The sequence below is a fragment of the Aethalodelphis obliquidens genome, unplaced genomic scaffold (genome assembly GCF_003676395.1).
Source record: "Aethalodelphis obliquidens isolate GAN/ISIS:26980383/991018 unplaced genomic scaffold, ASM367639v1 scaffold40, whole genome shotgun sequence".
Taxonomy (NCBI): Eukaryota; Metazoa; Chordata; class Mammalia; order Artiodactyla; family Delphinidae; genus Aethalodelphis; species Aethalodelphis obliquidens.
In genome coordinates this window covers 14344189-14364333 of record NW_020837984.1, presented here as the reverse complement: position 1 = coordinate 14364333, position 20145 = coordinate 14344189, and the positions used below count along the sequence as shown (strand labels likewise).

Sequence of the window (20145 nt, the reverse complement as noted above, 5' to 3'; positions counted from 1 at the left end):
GGGAGTGTTCCTTCCTCTGCAATTTTTTGGAAGAGTTTGAGAAGGATGGGTGTTAGCTCTTCTCTAAATGTTTGACAGAATTCACCTGTGAAGCCGTCTGGTCCTGGACTTTTCTTTGTTGGAAGATTTTAAATCATAGTTTCAGTTTCATTATTTGTGATTCGTCTGTTCATAGTTTTTATTTCTTCCTGGTTCCGTCTTGGAAGGTTATACCTTTCTAAGAATTTGTTCATTTCTTCCAAGTTGTCCATTTTATTGGCATAGTAGTCTCTTAGGATACTTTGTATTTCTGCGCTGTCTCTTGTAACTTCTTCTTTTTCATTTCTAATTTTATTGATTTGAGTCCTTTCCCTCTTTTTCTTGATGAATCTGGTTAATGGTTTATCAATTTTGTTTATCTTCTCAAAGAAGCAGCTTTTAGTTTTATTGATCTTTGCTATTGTTTTCTTTGTTTGTTTTTCATTTATTTCTGCTCTGATCTTTATGATTTCTCTCCCTCTGCTAACTTTGGGTTTTGTTTGTTCTTCTTTTTCTAGTTCCTTTAGGTGTAAGGTTAGATTGTTTATTTGAGATTTTTCTTGTTTCTTGAGGTAGGCTTGTATAGCTATAAACTTCCCTCTTAGAACTGCTTTTGCTGCATCCCATAGGTTTTCAATCATCGTGTTTTCATTGTCATTTGTCTCTAGGTATTTTTTGATTTCCTCTTTGATTTCTTCAGTGATTTCTTGGTTATTTAGTAATGTATTGTTTAGCTTCCATGTGTCTGTGTTTTTTAAGTTTTTTTCCATGTAATTGGTTTCTAATGTCATAGTGTTGTGGTCAGAAAAGATGCTTGATATGATTTCAATTTTCTTAAATTTACTGAGGCTTGATTTGTGACCCAAGGTGTGATCTATCCTGGAGAATGTTTTGTGCGCACTTGAGAAGAAAGTGTAATCTGCTGTTTTGGGATGGAATGTCCTATAAACATCAATTAAATCTGTCTGGTCTATTGTGTCATTAAAGCTTGTGTTTCCTTATTAATTTTCATTTTGGATGATTTGTCCATTGTTGTAAGTGAGCTGTTAAAGTCCCCCACTATTATTGTGTTACTGTTGATTTCCTCTTTTATAGCTGTTAGCAGTTGCCTTATGTATTGTGGTGCTCCTATGTTGGGTGCATATATATTTATAATTGTTATATCTTCTTCTTGGTTTGATCCCTTGATCATTATGCAGTGTCCTTCCTTGTCTCTTGTAACATTCTTTATTTTAAAGTCTATTTTATCTAATATGAGTATTGCTACTCCAAATTTCTTTTGATTTCCATTTGCATGGAATATCTTTTTCCATCCCCTCATTTTCAGTCTTTATGTGTCCCTAGGTCTGAAGTGGGTCTCTTGTAGACAGCATATAGATGGGTCTTGTATCCATTCAGCAAGCCTGTGTCTTTTGGTTGGAGCATTTAATCCATTCATGTTTAAGGTAATTATCGATATGTATGTTCCTATGACCATTTTCTTAATTGTTTTGGGTTTGGTTTTGTAGGTCCTTTTCTTTTCTTGTGCTTCCCACTTAGAGAAGTACCTTTAGCATTTGTTGTAGAGCTCGTTTGGTGGTGCTGAATTCTCTTAGCTTTTGCTTGTCTGTAAAGCTTTTGATTTCTCCACTGAATCTGAATGAGATCCTTGCTGGTTAGTGTAATCTTGGTTGTAGGTTCTTCCCTTTCATCACTTTAAGTATATCATGCCACTCCCTTCTGGCTTGTAGAGTTTCTGCTGAGAAATCAGCTGGCAACCTTATGGGAGTTCCCTTGTATATTATTTGTCACTTTTCCCTTGCTGCTTTCAAAAATTTTTGTCTTTAATTTTTGCCAGTTTGATTACTATGTGTCTCGGCATGTTTCTTCTTGGGTTTATCCTGTATGGGACTCGCTGCACTTCCTGGACTTGGGTGGCTATTTCCTTTCCCATGTTAGGGAAGTTTTCAACTATAATCTCCTCAAATATTTTCTCTGGTCCTTTCTCTGTCTCTTCTCCTTCTGGGACCGCTATAATGTGAATGTTGTTGCATTTAACGTTGTCCCAGACGTCTCTTAGGCTGTCTTCATTTCTTTTCATCCTTTTTTCTTTAATCTGTTCTGTAGCAGTGAATTCCACCATACTGTCTTCCAGGTCACTTATCCGTTCTTCTGCCTCAGTTATTCTGCTATTGATTCCTTCTAGTATATTTTTCATTTCAGTTATTTTATTGTTCATCTCTGTTTGTTTGTTCTTTAATTCTTCTAGGTCTTTATTAGACATTTCTTGCATCTTCTCGATCTTTGCCTCCATTCCTTTTCCGAGGTCCTGGATCATCTTCACTATCATTATTCTGAATTCTTTTTCTGGAAGGTTGCCTATCTCTACTTCATTTAGTTGTTTTTCTGGGGTTTTATCTTGTTCCTTCATCTGGTACATAGCCCTCTGCCTTTTCATCTTGTCTATCTTTCTGTGAATGTGGTTTTTGTTCCACAGGCTGCAGGATTGTAGTTCTTCTTGCTTCTGCCGTCTGCCCTCTGGTGGATGAGGCTATCTAAGAGGCTTGTGCAAGTTTCCTGATGGGAGGGACTGGTGGTGGGTAGAGCTGGCTGTTGCTCTGGTGGGCAGAGCTCAGCAAAACTTTAATCTGCTTGTCTGCTGATGGGTGGGGCTGAGTTCCCTCCCTGTTGGTTGTTTGGCCTGAGGTGACCCAACACTGGAGCCTACCTGGGCTCTTTGGTGGGGCTAATGGCAGAGTCTGGGAGGGCTCATGCCAAGGAGTACTTCCCAGAATTTCTGCTGCCAGTGTCCTTGTCCTCACAGTGAGACATAGCCACCCCCCGCCTCTGCAGGAGACCCTCCAACACTAACAGGTAGGTCTGGTTCAGTCTCCTATGGGGTCACTGCTCCTTCCCCTGGGTCCCGATGCACATACTACTTTGTGTGTGCCCTCCAAGAGTGGAGTCTCTGTTTCCCACAGTCCTGTCAAAGTCCTGCAATCAAATCTCGCTAGGCTTCAAAGTCTGATTTTCTAGAAATTCCTCCTCCCGTTGCCGGACCCCTAGGTCGGGAAGCATGACGTGGGGCTCAGAACCTTCACTCCAGTGGGTGGACTTCTGTGGAATAAGTGTTCTCCAGTCTGTGAGTCACCCACCCAGCAGTTATGGGATTTGATTTTATTGTGATTGTGCCCCTCCTACCATTTCATTGTGGCTTCTCCTTTTTCTTTGGATGTGGGGTATATTTTTTGGTGAGTTTCATTGTCTTCCTGTTGATCATTGTCCAGCTGCTAGTTGTGATTCCAGTGTTCACACAAGAGGGAGTGAGAGCATGTCCTTCTACTGTGCCATCTTTCTACCTCAACCCTTTTTGGAAATATTGGGTTGAAAAAGATGCCACTAAGGAAAGGAATAGCAATGATATGTTTAATTTTGGTAAGACCTTTTTTATATATTTCCCAGAAACTGAGGAAGTGAATGGCTCTAATGACTGGGTAATAAATTTCTGCAAGTGGTAGTTTTCTTTTTTTTTTTTTTGTCTTTGATAGAATTTTAAAAGGATCAATCAAGTTAAAGTTGATATATTGTTAAAAGTAATTTTTGAGACTAGATCCCTTTGTTTTTGTGTGTCTTTGTTTGTTTCTTTGGCTTATATTTCAGTCATGTTGCCAAAAGAAGACTTCTTCAAGTCCGTTCTGTGTATGTATTGAACAATTTTTCCCAGTGCTTACGTCTATAAAAATAAAAAATAGACATAGAATTGATGGAATTAATGAACTGAATTGTTAAAAGCCCCATTCATCTTGTAAAGAAATGCATATCCTGTAAATTGGTGCAGCCACTATGGAGAACAATATGGAGGTTCCTTAAAACACTAAAAGTAAAGTTGCCATATGATCTAGCAATCCCAGTTCTAGGCATATATCCAGAAAAGATGAAAACTCTAATTTTAAAAGATACATGCACCCCGATGTTCATAGCAGCACTATTTATAATAGCCAAGACTTGGAAGCAACCTAAGTGTCCATCCACAGATTAATGGATAAAGAAGATGTGGTATATATGTACAATGGAATATTACTCAGCCATAAAAAAGAATGAAATAATGCCAGCTGCAGCAACGTGGATGGACCTAGAGATTATCATACTAAGTGAAATAAGTCAGATGGAGAAAGACAAATATCATATGATATCACATATGGGGAATTATAAAAAATGATACAAATGAACTTATTTACAAAACAGAAACAGAGTCAGACATAGAAAACAAACTTAGCTTACTAAAGTGAAAGGTTGGGGGGAGGGATAAATTAGGAGTTCGGGGTTAACAGATAAAAAGAACTACATATAAAATAGATAAACAACAAGGACCTACTGTATAACACAGGGAACTATATTCAATATCTTGTGATAACTTATGGAAAGAATCTGAAAAAGAATATATACAGGGCTTCCCTGGTGGTGCAGTGGTTAAGAATCTGCCTGCCATTGCAAGGGACATGGGTTCGAGCCCTGGCCTTGGAAGATCCCACATGCCGTGGAGCAACTAAGCCCGTGCACCACAACTACTGAGCCTGAGCTCTAGAGCCCGCAAGCCACAACTTCTGAGCCCATGTGCCACAACTACTGAAGCCTGTGTGCCTAGAGCCCATGCTCTGCAACAAGAGAAGCCTCGACAATGAGAAGCCTGCACACCACAACAAAGAGTAGCCCCCACTCACCACAAGTAAAGAAAGCTCGTGCACAGCTACGAAGACCCAACACAGCCAAAAATAAATAAATAAATATTTTAAAAGTATATATATATATATATATATATATATATATATATATACAGCAAATTGATTCATCATATATATATATATGAATCACTTTGCTGTACACCTGAAACTAACACAACATTGTAAATCAACTATACTTCAATTTTTAAAAATTCATTCCCAATATAGTTTTACTTTTTGTCAATTTATCAAAATTGTTTTATTATTTATGTTGTTTTAATTAATTGTATAAAGCTAATAATTGTCAACAAGAAGAAATTTTTTAAACACTTAGAGACTTATAGGAAATTAAAAACTAAAAATCAATTTTGTAGTGTAGAAATAAAATGATCCAATCAATGAAAGAAAATCCAAGCATATCATTATATTACTTTGGGATAAACTTCTGTGGGGAAATTAGAAATATGTGTTCTAGAAGAAAAAAGAACAGTGTGAAATTCCTAGCTGTTGGACAAGAATTTAAGTATTTTTAAATGGATGATGGTATTTATATTTCATCAAATATATGGTATTTAGTCTCCATTCCATACATTGAAAAGAGTGATGGAACACTTTTATTTTTAAATGACAGTATTTATGAGATGCTATAAAATATATCCTTTGCAATTATTTAGACTTATGATGAAAATTCTTATATGTCAACTTTAAAAGTTGATATGAGGGAACATGGGGTTTTTAAAAATGAACTTAGTGATTATGTCAGTGAAAACATTTGAAGACCACTGTAATAATTCCCAAGTAACGCATGATATTTCACAGATGCTCCCAGCTGAAAGACTGTTGTTGATTTCTACTGTGGTCTAATCTCTGCCCTCTTGTTAAATGAAATCCACCAGGACTATTTGGAAAATACTTGCCAAGAAGCACTTAAACTCTGAAGTTTCTAATGAATTGAGGTCACTGCTGCCTTCAGTAGTTTATTTAACAGTTATGACCCTGGGCTTCCCTGGTGGCGCAGTGGTTAAGAATCTGCCTGCCAATGCAGGGGACACAGGTTTGATCCCTGGTCTGGGAAGATCTCACATGCTGCGGAACAACTAAGCCCGTGCGCCACAACTACTGCCTGCACTCTGGAACCCGCAAGCCACAACTTCTGAGCCTGCATGCCACAACTACTAAAGCCCATGCACCTAGAGCCCATGCTCCTCAACGAGAGGAGCCACTGCAATGAGAAGCCCACACGACAACCAAGAGTAGCCCCTGATCACTGCAACTAGAGATAGCCTGCATGCAGCAATGAAGACCCAATGCAGCCAAAAATAAATATAAGTAAATAAGTAAATTAAAAAAAAAAAGAAGCTCATGGGCAAGAATGTTAATTTTGAATGCCCAGAGTTTCAGCTGTAAACAGAAATGACTAAATAAAATATCATTCACAATTTTAAAAAAAGAATACATGGGGCTTCCCTGGTGGTTAAGAATCCACCTGCCAACGCAGGGGACACGGGTTCGATCCCAGGTCCGGGAAGATCCTGCATGCCGCGGGGCAACTAAGCCCGTGCACCACAACTACTGAGCCTGCGCTCTAGACCCCGTGGGCCACAACTACTGAAGCCCGTGGGCTTAGAGCCCGGGCTCTGCAACAAGAGAAGCCACTGCAGTGAGAAGCCCATGCACCGCAACGAAAACCCAACGCAGCCCAAAAAATAAATTAATTAATTTAAAAAAAAAAGAATACATGATTCACTAAGGTTGGGACAGGGACATTTTGGGAACCCCAATTTATATTTTATGTCAATTATAGCAAGTACATCTTAGTTCAATACTTTAATGTGTCAATTTCAGTGAATACAACAGATTTCCAAAATGAAATGGTTGAGTCCCAGTTTAAGAAGGCATCTGGCTAGGTGTCCATTAGCTTCTCCCAACAACCCATTAAAATTCCTTAAATGACTTAGGAAAAGATTAAGACTGTTAACAACAGGTGGATAAGGTAAATGGCATCTGTAAGGAAACGAAAACACAGAATTTAAAACTACATTAGAAGCAAGAAAAAGCTGAATGGTATGGAGGGCAAACTTTAGAAGCTTTCTTAGAAAACGGAGGAAATGAACAAAAGATATGAGAATGAAGAGAGATGAGATCATAGACTCAAAGGGCAGAGAATGGAGATCTGACAGCTACACAGTTGTGTCAAAGAAAATATGAGACTTTAGGGGCATAAACTCACAAAGGCAGGAGAAAAAGTACAGGGGGCAATAGCACTAGACTTTTGGAAAAGGGAGAACAAATAAGAGTGGTAAATATTTAGCAGATCAGAGAAGGGTACATCCAAAGCCTCAGTGGAGAAAGCTGAAAACAAACCCAACATATACCACTGAGTCATCAAAAGGCTCAGGAATTTGCTGCAGAAGGTACCTATGAAAGAATTGGCTGAACCTTTAAGGAGCAGTTTGATTCCCTCGCCCACCACTGAGTGGCCAGGTGACTATCCCCTCCAGCCCTGGCAAAAGACTGGAGGTTTGTCTCTGAAAAGCGTAAACACAGAGTAAGGCTGAGAGCCAGAGTATAGCACCGAAGCTAAGACAATTAGGGGATGGTTGCACGCTGCATGCTGGCTCCCCTAGGTCTCTTCCCTAACTGGGTCCTCCAACACAGGTGACCAGGTCTTTGCCCTCCAGGCAGGGAAAATCTGACCAGCCTAGTTCTGAAGAAATGGGCTTTAGAAATTCACCTGCCTTTTGGCTTATAGTCAACAAATCCTATCTAAGCACTCAGTTTCCAATCAGCTTTTCAAATTCTCAGTCTTAAATGTGAATACACAACCAAGGATTATCAGATGTTAAGGAATGCCTTGAATATTAAATAAAGAGACCAAGTCAACCAAATAAAGAGTAAAAGGCAACTTTTTTTGTGATGTGGACCATGTTTTTAAAGTATTTATTGACTTTGTTACAATATTGCTTCTGTTTCATGTTTTGGTTTTTTGGTTACGAGACAGGTGGGATCCTAACTCCCTGACCAGGGATCGAACCTGCACTCCCTGCACTGGAAGGCAAAGTCTTAACCACTGGACTGCCCGGGATGTCCCATAAAAGACAATTTGAAGGAAGCAGACTATGTAAGGAAAAGAAAACTTTAAAAAAATCATTAATCCACGAGGAGATATTATGTTCATGAAATAAGAACAAGATCATATTAGCTACTGGGAAGCAGCCGCATAGCACAGGGAGATCAGCTCGGTGCTTTGTTTCCATCTAGAGGGGTGGGATAGGGAGGGTAGGAGGGAGATGGAAGAGGGAGAGGATATGGACATATATGTATACGTATAGCTGATTCAACTTGTTATACAGCAGAAACTAACACACCATTGTAAAGCAGTTATACTCCAATAAAGATGTTTAAAAAAAAAATTGTGTCCAGGAATTCCATAGGAAACCTGGGTATCTTCTCTGTCATTTTTTAAAAGCAACAGAAGACATTCACAGATAATCTTTAAAAGCATATCAGCCTCATATCTCTATCTGAGAGATGACTCAAAAAAACCCTCAAAGATCATGTTATAAAAGAACTCTCTGGTGGTATTAAAATAAGGTGAACAAAGAATTTCATCAATGTATTTTTATAACTGTGGTTTCAAAACAATTCAACTGTGAAAAATTATTGAAAGACAAAACAATAATTTCATAATAGTAGCAACTAACATAAAGTGTTAGTCTCTGGTCTAAATGCTTTACATGAATTACCTCTTTTAACCCTCCGAACAGCCCAATGATGGTAGATACCATAATTATGTCTATTTTACAGATGAAGAAACTGAAGCACAGGGGAGTTTAGTAATTTGCCTAAAGTCACACAACTAGTGTACTTGCTATTTAACTAGGTCTCTATGCTGTGACGCTGAGATTGGAACTCTGCTAATCATACTTCCTAGACTTCCTTGCGAACTGGCTCCCTGTGTCTGCTAATAAGAGGCACTGGAAGAAAACTGTAGATAGAGAGTAGGAAAGAAGGCTTGTGCTTTCTGTTTTCTAGTACTGTCAATATTGTTCCACCATTAGCAGCAGACAGTTGGCTCTAGCTCCCAACTTCTTTGGGCACTCCTAGCATGAATCTTGCTTTGCCCCTCAGAGGAGTCTTCAGCAGGGGTGGGGCAGGGAACCCTCTCCTCCTCTGAAATCCAAGCACCAGCTGCAGAGAGCCTCCCCTTAAAGATCTGAGCACCAAACCTACAGGGCCTCTCCTCTGAGCTCCTAGGTTCTAGAAACTTGATTTCTTCCTTTTGTTCTCACAGTCCTAAAGGTTGAAGCTTCTTCCTGCAGTTACTAATCTCTGGTTACCTTAGCTTCTTGTTTTTTCCTTTCAGTCTTCTAACTCCTCTGTAACCAATTCCCTGTACTTAATATCTTCTGTTTGAAATACTTAGTGTGTTTCTGTTTTTCTAATTGGACCTTGACTTATACAGTTAGTCAATGACAGGGCTGGGATTCAGATCCAGTAGCCTGACTCCAGAGCTCATACTCTTAATTGCTATTCATATTATTCTAAGTGCTTAAAAACAAAACAAAAATAAGACAAAAAAGTAAACATGACTTTAAATAACCCTTGGGACAAAGAGGGACCAAAAATTGTAAAATGTAATTGGAGTATTTAGGTCTTAAATAATGATTAGAGAAAAATTAAAACACTGTGACACACAAAAGCTATATTTATTGAGGGTGAAGCTCTTAGCTTTAAATGGTTTTATTTTTAAACAAGAAAGAAAAAAGCAAATACACCAAATATTTATCTAAATAATTAGAAACATAATAAAATAAACCAAGGTAGGGAATTCCCTGCCTGGCAGTCCAGTGGTTAAGACTCGGTGCTTTTACTGCCATGGGCCTGGGTTCGATCCCTGATTGGGGAACTAAGATCCCAAAAGCCACATGGTGCAGAAAAAAAGATAAAATAAATCAAGGTAAAACCAAAGGAAAAACAAAATATAAACAAAAGTAGAAAATATGCAAGTCTCATATCTACTTTTGCTTATCATTTTACCATTTTATAAAATCCTCAGTGCCTGGCAGACCTCAGAGCTCCTTGCACGTAGTGGAAGAAGTCGGTTTTAATGCAATATTTTCTCTATCAACTAAAACTATTCACACACACATACATAGGTAATATACATGCATACTGAAAATGACAGGGAGGATACCCATCTAACTGTCCTAGGGTTTACTTATGAGTAATGAGATCAATTATTTTTATTCTTCTTCCTTCTGCTTTTCTTCTTCCTGCTTTTCTATATTTCCAAATTTTACAAATGATTATGCATTATCATAACTAGAAAAAATGTTTTTAAAATAACCTTTCATCAAAAAATTTTAGAGTCCTTTGTTATAAAGCAGAAACTAACACACCATTGTAAAGCAATTTTACGCTAATAAAGATGTTTAAAAACAATTTTTTTAAAGGCCTAAGATCAAATTGGGGAAAAGTGTTTTCCATTTATGTGACAAGGGTGTTTTTTTTTTTTTAATTAATTTATTTTTTTGGCTGCATTGGATCTTCGTTGCTGCACGTGGGCTTTCTATAGTTGCTGTGAGCAGGGGCCACTCTTCGTTGCAGTGCATGGGCTTCTCATTGCCGTGGCTTCTCTTGGTGCGGAGCACGGGCTCTAGGCACGTGGGCTTCAGTAGTTGCGGCACACAGGCTCAGTAGTTGTGGCCTACGGGCTCTAGAACGCAGGCTCAGTAGTTGTGGCGCACGGGCTTAATTACTCCGTGGCATGTGGGATCTTCCTGGACCAGGGATCGAACCCGTGTCCCCTGCATTGGCAGGTGGATTCTCAACCACTGCGCCACCAGGGAAGCCCAAGAGGTTTTAATTAATAACATTAATATATAAAGACCGGCACATCTAATCTAAAGTAGTCACTCAGACAATTTCTATCATATCACTCTAGTCTAATTATATTATGGTATTTACCATTATCCAACATTTTTCTTGACTTGTTTGTTCATTTACTGTGTTTTCCTTACCCTGACCCTAACATAGGCTCTCTTACAAGGAGAAACCTTGTTTATCTTGTTCCACATCAAATTGCCTATTCCTAGAACAGTGCCTAGTACATGTGAGGAGCTCAGTATATACCAACTGAATAAATAAAAGAGTACTTTCAATCAATTCTTAAAAATGAATGCTCCAACAGAAAAACTGTATAACAATGTATTTTTAAATGAAGAAATATACATATCCAATAAGTTTTAGACTATAAACTCTGTAAGGAAAGGAATATGTCTATCTATTTATCATTGTATTTCCAGTTCCCAACACAGTTTTGACATGAAATAGATACTTAATAAAACAATCAATGAATAAATGATTGAACATAATGTTAAAGAAAAAAATTTCATGACACTTGTCAAAGACAGTAAAGAAGACTTTATTCAGGAGGGACTATTGCAATGAGGATTTGGTGGTAGGGAAGAGAGACCAAGCTCAAATCCAAATCCAATCAGGATAAGTAGAGATCTACAGCCAAAGGGCAGGGTGGATGGAAAATTACTAAGAGGAAACATCAAGGCTAGGGGGAGTCTTGCTGGTCAGACTCAACAGGATTCTTGCCTTAAGGCGGCCCAAGGTGATAAGATATTGAGAGTGAAGGATAAGGAATGTGACCAGATTTCCAGAGTGATCATCTATCAGGGGTGAGGGATTTTCACTAAACTGGCCCAGCAGAATTCTTGCTAAAACTGGACTAACTGGGCCAAGAGCCAAGCTCAAGGTCAAAGTCTAGTCAAAAAGAGGACTCAGGGCTTCCCTGGTGGTGCAGTGGTTGAGAGTCCGCCTGCCGATGCAAAGGACACGGGTTCGTGCCCCGGTCCGGGAAGATCCCACATGCCGCGGAGCGCCTGGGCCTGTGAGCCATGGCCGCTGAGCCTGCGCGACCGGAGCCTGTGCTCCACAATGGGAGAGGCCACAACAGTGAGAGGCACGCGTACCAGAAAAAAAAAAAAAAAAAAAGGACTCAGAGGAGCTGATTCAAGTTTGGTCAAGGAGAGTCTTTCTCAATGAGTCTTTGAAAAATGTTCACTAACTTAAACAATGACAATTAAAGCGACGAGCACCATCTCTACTTATCAAAATTTAATAGAGGGGACTTCCCTGGTGGCGCAGTGGTTAAGAATCCACCTGCCAATGCAGTGGACATGGGTTTGAGCCCTGGTCCACGAAGATCCCACATGCTGCAGAGCAACTAAGCCATGTGCGCCACAACTACTGAGGCTGCGCTCTAGCGCCCATGAGCCACAACTACTGAAGCCCGCGCTCCTAGAAGCCTGTGCTCCACAACAGGAGAAGCCACCGCAATGAGAAGCCCACACACCACAAGGAAGAGTAGCCCCCTGCTCGCCACAACTAGAGAAAGCCCGCACGCAGCAACGAAGACCCAATGCAGTCAAAAATAAATAAATTAATTTAAAAAAATGTAATAGATCTCTCTCTCTTTTTTTTTTTTTCTTTTTGTTTTTAAAGACAGGTCACCGGTAGAGAGTGACTGGGGGCTATTTTTTTTTTTTTTTTTTGCGGTACGCGGGCCTCTCACCATTGTGGCCTCTCCTGTTGCGGAGCACAGGCTCCGGGCATGCAGGCTCAGCGGCCATGGCTCACAGGCCCAGGCGCTCCGCGGCATGTGGGATCTTCCCGGACTGGGGCATGAACCCGTGTCCCCTGCATTGGCAGGTGGACTCTCAACCACTGCGTCACCAGGGAAGCCTGGGGGCTATTTTATTGTATTTTATTTATCTATTTATTTTGACCATGCTGTGTGGCATAAGGGATCTTAGCTCCCTGACCAGGTATTGAACCCATGCTCCCTTCATTGGGAGTGCAGAGTCTTAACCATTGGACCACCAGGGAAGTCCTAGATTTCTCTTTACACTGTACAAACTCAGTGTTCACAAGGGTATGGAAATACTTAGGATTTAACGTCTTCTTTTAAGACCAAAAACTTCTTGAGTTACAAGGAGTATATCTATTTTGTTCATTGTAATAAACTTTCAAAGGCATAGCCCAGGGCCTCCCTGGTGGCACAGTGGTTGAGAGTCCGCCTGCCGATGCTGGGAACACGGGTTCATGCCCCGGTCCTTGAGGATCCCACATGCTGCGGAGCGGCTAGGCTCAGAGAAGATCCCACATGCTGCGGAGCGGCAAGGCGTAGCCCACGGTGGGCGCTTTAACATTTGTTAACTGCATCACTGAGTGGGGAGCAAATCAGTATTAACTTTCCTAGAGGGTACTTTGGCTCTATAGCTGTAAAAACATTCATACCTTTTGACCCAGTTATTCCATTAAAAAAAAAAAAATCATAGCCTTAGGAAAAAAGTCAAAGAAGCACAAATAAGGATATTCATCCTAATCATATACAGTAAGTCCCCTGCATACAAACCTTCAAGTTGTGAACTTTCAAAGATGCAAACATGCAGTCCATCAACATCAGGCATGAGTGAAATTGAAGCTTGCCCTCTGTCTCCTATTGCTGATGATCCTTCAGCTCTACCATCTCCCACCTCCTCTCCCTCCTCCAGTCAGTAACTCTTCTTGCCTCTTCACTTGATGCCAGCCCCTGTATGCCAGCTGTTGTATTGTACTACTCTACTTTTTAAGGTACAGTAGTACAGTACAGTAAGATTAAAAATGTTTTCTTTATTTTTTGTGTTTGTTTGTTTTTTATGTATTATTTGTGTGAAAACTATTATAAACCTATTACAGTACCATAGTACGTAGCCAATTGTGTTAGTTGGGTGCCTAGGCTAACTTTGTTGGACTTAACAAACAAATTGGACTTACGTATGTGCTCTCAGAATGGAACTCATTCGTATGTAGGGGACTTACTGTATGTATAACAGTAAAATTTTAAAATAAAACAATACAGTATTCAAAGAACATATTATTAAGAGCAGTCATTAAAAATAATGCTTCTGAAAAACATGTAATGAAATGGGAAACTATTAAATGAAAAAAAAAGTACCAAATATGTATTGTGATCCAATATGGTAAAAAAACAAAACAAAACAAAACAATTTATAAATGGAAAAATGCTAAAAGGAAATGATCAAAATGTCAATAGCACAAATAAATGGAAAGATATTCCATGCTCATGGATTGGAAGAATTAATATTATTAAAATGTCCACACTGCCCAAAGCAATATACAGATTCAGTGCAATCCCTATCAAAATTCCAATGGCATATTTCACAGAAACAGAACAGAAAAATCCTAAAATTTGTATGGAACCATAAAAGACCCTTTATAGGCAAAACAATCTTGAGAAAGACGAACAAAGCTGGAGGCCTCATGCTCCTTGATTTAACTATATTACGAAGCTATAATAATTAAAACAGTATAGTATTGGAATACATACACATAGATCAATGAAATAGAATACAGGGCCCAGAAATAAATGCATGCACGTATGAAAAGGAGCCAAGAACATACAATGGGGAAAGAACAGTCTTTTCAATAAAATGTTGGGAAAATGGACAGCCACTTGCAAAAGAATGAAACTGGACCCCTATCTTATACCATACACAAAAATCATCTCAAAATGGATTAAAGATTTGAAAGTAAGACATGAAATCATAAGACTCCTAGAAGAAAACATAAGCTACTTGACATAGGTCTTGGCCATGATTTTTTTGAAACTGACTCCAAAAGCAAAAGCAACAAAAGCAAAAATAAACAAGTGGGGCTACATTAAACTAAAAAGCTTCTGTACAGCCAAGGAAACCATCAACAAAACAAAAAGGCAACATACTGAATGGGAGAAAATATTTGCAAATCATCTATCTAATAAGGGGCTAATATCCAAAAATATAAAGAACTCATATGACTCAATAGCATAAAACAATCTGATTTAAAAATGGGCAGAAGATATGAAGACGTATTTTTCCAAAGAAGACATATGGATGGCCAATAGGTACATGAAAAGATGTTCTACACCATCAGCCATCAGGGAAAGGCAAATCAAAACCACAATGAGATATCACCTTACACCTGTTAAAATGGCTATTATCAAAAAGACTAGAAATAACAAGTGTTGGTGAGGATGTGGAGAAAAGGGTATCTTTGTGCACTGTTGGCAGGAATGTAAATTGGCATAGCCACTATGGAAAACAGAAGGAGTTTCCTCAAAAAAATAAAAAATAGAACTACCATATGATCCAGCAATTCCACTTCCTGGTATTTATCTGTAGAAAATGAAAACACTAATTTGAAAAGATATATGCACCTCCCTGTTCATTGTAACATTATTTACAATAGCCAAGGTATGTTAACAACCTAAGTGTTCACTGATGGATAAATGGATAAAGAAACTATGATATATATACACAATGGAATATTATTCAGCCATAAAAAAGGAAATCTTGCCACATGTGACAATATGAATGGACCTCAAGGGCATTATGCTAAGTGAAATAAGTCAGAGAAAGACAAATAGCATGTGATCTCTGTTATACATATATGTATATGTCTCTTAGATGCAGAGAACAGATTGGTGATTTACAAAGGTGGGGGTGGGGTGAGGGGGCATGGTGGGAGAAACAGGTGAACTGTTTTCTTCCTGTTGTTGTTTAAATAAATTGAGTTTTAATAAAAGATGAGGACTGAGAGCTGCCTATTGGACATATTAATGTGGAGAATTGTTGGAGACAGCAAGAATAGACAATCGTATTGAGGTGTTTTTGCAGGAAAGAGGTACAGAAAAATGGGGTAGTTGCTGGAGAAGGATGAAAATTCAAGGTAAATTGATGTTTAACTAATGACATCAAAATGAACTGCAGGAGAAGGTGGAAATATGAGAGACCTAGAATGTTTCACCTGCCTTTCATGTTATCCAAGAGGACTGAATATCCTATACACTTTATTCATCCATTGAGATTTACTGGTATCTAACTTGGACTTTCAGGTCTAGCAACAGTTTTGATGAAGGAATTCTGCTAAGAGAACATTTCTATGGTTAATCAGACTATTAGAATTCTATCTAATTAGGACCCTGATAAGAAGCATTGAATATGTTTCAGCAATTTTGTTTGATTTTTCGTTAAATTACTAATTCATTTGTTCAAAGTATTTATTGAGCACTCACTACGTATGTGTGAGTCAGTTGCTAAGGACAGAAAGATGAATGTGGTGTAATCCTGAAGGGATAAATATGTAAACCAGTAACGACAGTACAAATTGATATGGGCTATAAATGAAGGTATAGTCGTCCCTCAGGATCTGAGGGGGATTTGTTCCAGGACCCTTCTCAGATACCAAAATCTGCTGATGCTCGAGTCCCTTACATAAAATGGCGCAGTATTTGCACATAACTTATGCACAAGAGATGATACTTTAAATCATCTCTAAATTATTATAAAACCTAATACAATGTAAATGCTGTGTAAATAGTTGCTGGCCAAGGTAAATTCCAGTTTTGCTTTTTGGAACTTTCTGGAATTTTTTTTTTCTGAATATTTTCCATCTGTACTTGGTTTAATCCTCAGATATGCAACCGTCAGATACAGAGGGCCAACTGTACATTCAAAGTGCTGTAGTAACAGTAAATAGCAGAACACAGCAGAAGGGGTAGTTGAAAGATTTATAGGGCAACTAAAGGGAGAAAGGGGATTTAGAGTTACAATAGGGCATTGGACTGGAAAATGTTGAGAGGTCCTTGAAAATTTGAGCTTCATGAAAACAGTGAATGCAAAAAAAAAAGTCAATAGCTATTATCTCTGAGTGATTTTTATTCTGAGTTGACTTCTTCATACTTTCTTCAATGATTATATAATTACTTTTCTAACCAGAAAACAAAACAAAACCAAAAAAATCCAAGAAATCTTTTTAAAGAAAAGAAATGGTTGTTACTATGTCCCTTCTGCTAAACAGGGGCTCTCAAACTTGAAAATGCATCAGAATCACCTGGATGGTTGGTGAAAAGAGATTGTCACCTCTGCCCCTCCCTCCTATTCAACAGATCTAGGTGGGGCCTGATAATTTGCATTTCTAATAAGTTCCACTGGACTAAAAGATTGCAATATAGAATGGCTATATGGTACAGTGAAAATGAGTGGGTTTTGAGGTCAGGTTGTGATTCTGGTTCTGCCCTTTGCAGGCTGTGTGTAGCAACAGTTGACATACTTTAACCACACTCAGCCTGTTTCCACATTGATAAAATAAAAGTAACACACACCTCAGAAGTGTATTGTGAAGGCTGAATGATATGATTAAATATCCAATGCAGTGCAGGCCTTAGTTAAGGTCCTTAAATAATGTTGGTCCCCTTCCCTTTGATTTCCTCTACGGATGAACCACACATTTGCCATAACTAGGTTTACTGTGACATGGTTTAGTCACATCACAGGTCAAATCATTTCCTCCGAACCTATCAAACCATGCACATCCCTCTGCTACTAACAAAATCTTCATTGTTCATTTATAAAATTGGGGATAATAGTATAATAGTGTCTACTTTGCACAGGTGCATCCATGAGGGTTAAACAAGATACTATGTTAAGTGCCTAAATCAGTAATTGGCATGTGGAAGATGTATAGTAACTTCCCTTTCCCTTTCCCTTTAATTGGATATTTCTCCATAGTATCTCCTTGACCAAGTTCAAAAGGGTCTAGAATAACTCAAAACAACTTTTCCACCCTAATCAAATTGTTTTGTGTCACATTTAATTTGAAGTCAATTATTTGGTTTATTTAAATACTGGTAAGGACAGACTATATAAACTATTGTACTGGATGTTCAAGGAGATAAGTAGAAGACTGTTACCTGATTCTGAGTAGTTGGTTGAGGTGACAATATACTTGAAAAGCTGCAAGGCCAGGGAGGACAAATCATACAGAAATAAGTGTGGTAGGAGTTTTGAGATTACAGTGGTTGATCTGATTATTTTACACTAAGATCTAGAGAATTACTGAGTTGTAAGAGAGCTATGGCTTTATGGCTGAGAAAATAGGTCCAGAGAGCTAAGTGGTCTAGGGGCACAGCTATGGAGTGGCAGGGGTTTCCTGTCTCCCAGTCCTGTGCTGCTTATAGATATGTTTCTTACCTTGAGGAGGCAGTTTGGTGTAGCTAGTTAAGCACTGGGTTCTGAAGCTAAGATGCTTGGATTTGAGTCCTGGTTTTTCCAGTTACTATCTGTGTGACTTTGGGCAAGTCACTTATCTCTATGCTTCAGTTCCTCCATCTATAAAGTGAAAATAATAATAGTACCTTATTTCATAGGGTTGTTGTGAGGATTCACTAACTTAATATCTGTAAAGCATTAAAAACTGTAGTTTTGACATTGTAACTGCCATTAGTCTCTAAGAGAATGGAAGACAAGAAGTCCAGTCTTCTGTTTTTTCCTTCTTTTTCTTCTTCTTTTTAAAACTTCCTCCCTCAGATTCTGATCAAAGCGTCCACATGAGTGCTCAAAAAATACATGTTAGCTACCTTAATCTTATAGGATAAAAACACATTTTTGTATCTCAGAAGTAAGACTTGGGATTTGCATAAGTCAGGCCTAGTCTGGTATCAGGAAAGTCTAGAGAAGTAAAAACTGAGATAGCAACAGATTCCAGGATCCAACAGGGCTTCTTTAAAAAAGCCAGGCAAGGGACTTCCCTGGTGGCGCAGTGGTTAAGAATCCACCTGCCAGTGCAGGGGACACGGGTTCGATCCCTGGTCCGGGAAGATCCCACATGCTGAGACGCAACTAAACCCATCTGCCACAACTACTTAGCCTGCGCTCTAGAGCCTGTGCGCTGTAACTACTGAGCCCCCGCGCTGCAACTACTGAAGCCCATGTGCCTAGAGCCCGTGCTCTGCAACAAGAGAAGACACAGCAATGAGAAGCCCACGCACCGCAGCGAAGAGTAGCCCCCGCTCTCCACAACTAGAGAAAGCCCACGCGCAGCAACGAAGACCCAACGCAGCCACAAAAATAAAAGAAATTAAAAAAAGAAAATAAAAAAGCCAGGCAAGATCAATAGATGCAGAGAAAGATGGAGGTCAATGAATCTAATTTCAAATATGCTTTCCCATCTATTTTAAGATCTATTCCAAACTTCCTTGGAGAAAAATCTAGACTTTTAAGGAAAGTGCAGCGAACATGCCCCCCGTGGGCTTGCTTTGAGGGAATGTTTCAGCAGGTGCTGCATTCTGCCCTGGAGGTGGCTGCATGGATTTGTGAATCGAGGTGACAACACTGACTCCCTGAAAAGATGCTTTCTCTACACAGGAACTTTAACTGATAGTTTAACTACAGTGATACTACTTGAAACACAAGGAAGAAAGAGGAAGAGGAGGAGGAGAAAAGGGAGAAGGAAAAGAGGGAGGAGAAAAAGAGAAGGAGGAGGAAGAAGAGGAAGAAGCAGTAGAAACTGCCGTCAAGCCAGTCACAACTCAGTTCAATAGTCATTTTAGAAAAAGCAAGAACCATCCCCCCCACCCCCCCTCCGCCCTGGAGCACCTTTCTCTACGCTTCTCAAATCCTGCTGAAAAAATTCTGGGACTAATTTACAAGCCAAGAAGGCTGTCGCAGAATTAGGGAGAGCAGGTGGAGGTGAGAAATAACCTATATTGAGGGACTTGAAACATCATGGATTTGGGGAGGGGGGATGGGCAGGGACTTGGCACTACCTTCAGCATCATCTATCAGGAAATCTAGGGATGGAAGAAGGTTCCAAGAGGGGTCCCAAATCTTCTGCATTTTGCAGATGCAAATCACATCGTCCACCTCCACTCTCGGCACTCGGGCGGTATCAGGATAAAATAAGCATCAAAAGGGGAATCTTGAAGTGAAAACAAATAGCAGAAGGTCAGCCTAGAGTTCTTGTGTGGGAGTGGCTTAACGAAGGTCAGCACAGCCACAGCATCAGAAAAGGTGGAAAAGGTCACCGACAGACGAGCCCCAAAGTTTGGGGTTTGGGTCTCCTGGTACCCTACGATTTGCCCCGCACACACACCCTTTAAGTTTCTCAGTTTGAGTCTCGCCTGTAGACTTCCTGAAAAGATACGGTCTTATTAAGCGTTCTCACGGCGCCTAGCTCAGAGCTGACCCGTTAGCCGGTTCTCAATAACGTCTGGGAGCAAAAGCAGCTTTTGAAGTTGGAGGAGGAAGGGCTCTGGGTTTATTTATGTTAGGGTTGGCTTTCGGGTGTGGCCTGGCACCAACTGCCAGCAAAAATTTCCCGATCACCTCCGGTCTTCCACCTCTGCCCAGGTGACGTCGGTAAGCCCCGCAGGACCAGCTAGAGCTAAGCGGCTAAGCCGCGTCCTTCAGGTGTCAGTCTCGATCCGTTCGGAAACCACAATCCCCAGAATCCCTTGGGCAGGGAGGTCAAGTCGCAAATAAGATGGCTCCAGAAGGGTGGGACATGCAGCAGGGTGGAAACCCTGGTCCCT

General features: G+C 39.7%; 1 long non-coding RNA gene across 2 annotated transcripts; it reads right to left on the bottom strand.

Moving 5' to 3' along the window:
* Window positions 1–3247: 3247 nt before the first annotated feature.
* Window positions 3248–19828, bottom strand: LOC113633612 (uncharacterized). 2 transcript variants are annotated; one of them, XR_003438271.1, is made up of 3 exons: window positions 19381–19828; window positions 17807–17944; window positions 3248–3396 (listed from the first exon to the last, which is right to left on the bottom strand). It is a non-coding gene; the product is annotated as an uncharacterized LOC113633612 (long non-coding RNA). The 2 variants fall into 2 exon arrangements; XR_003438270.1 differs by lacking the exon at window positions 3248–3396 and adding an exon at window positions 3403–3730.
* Window positions 19829–20145: the final 317 nt, after the last annotated feature.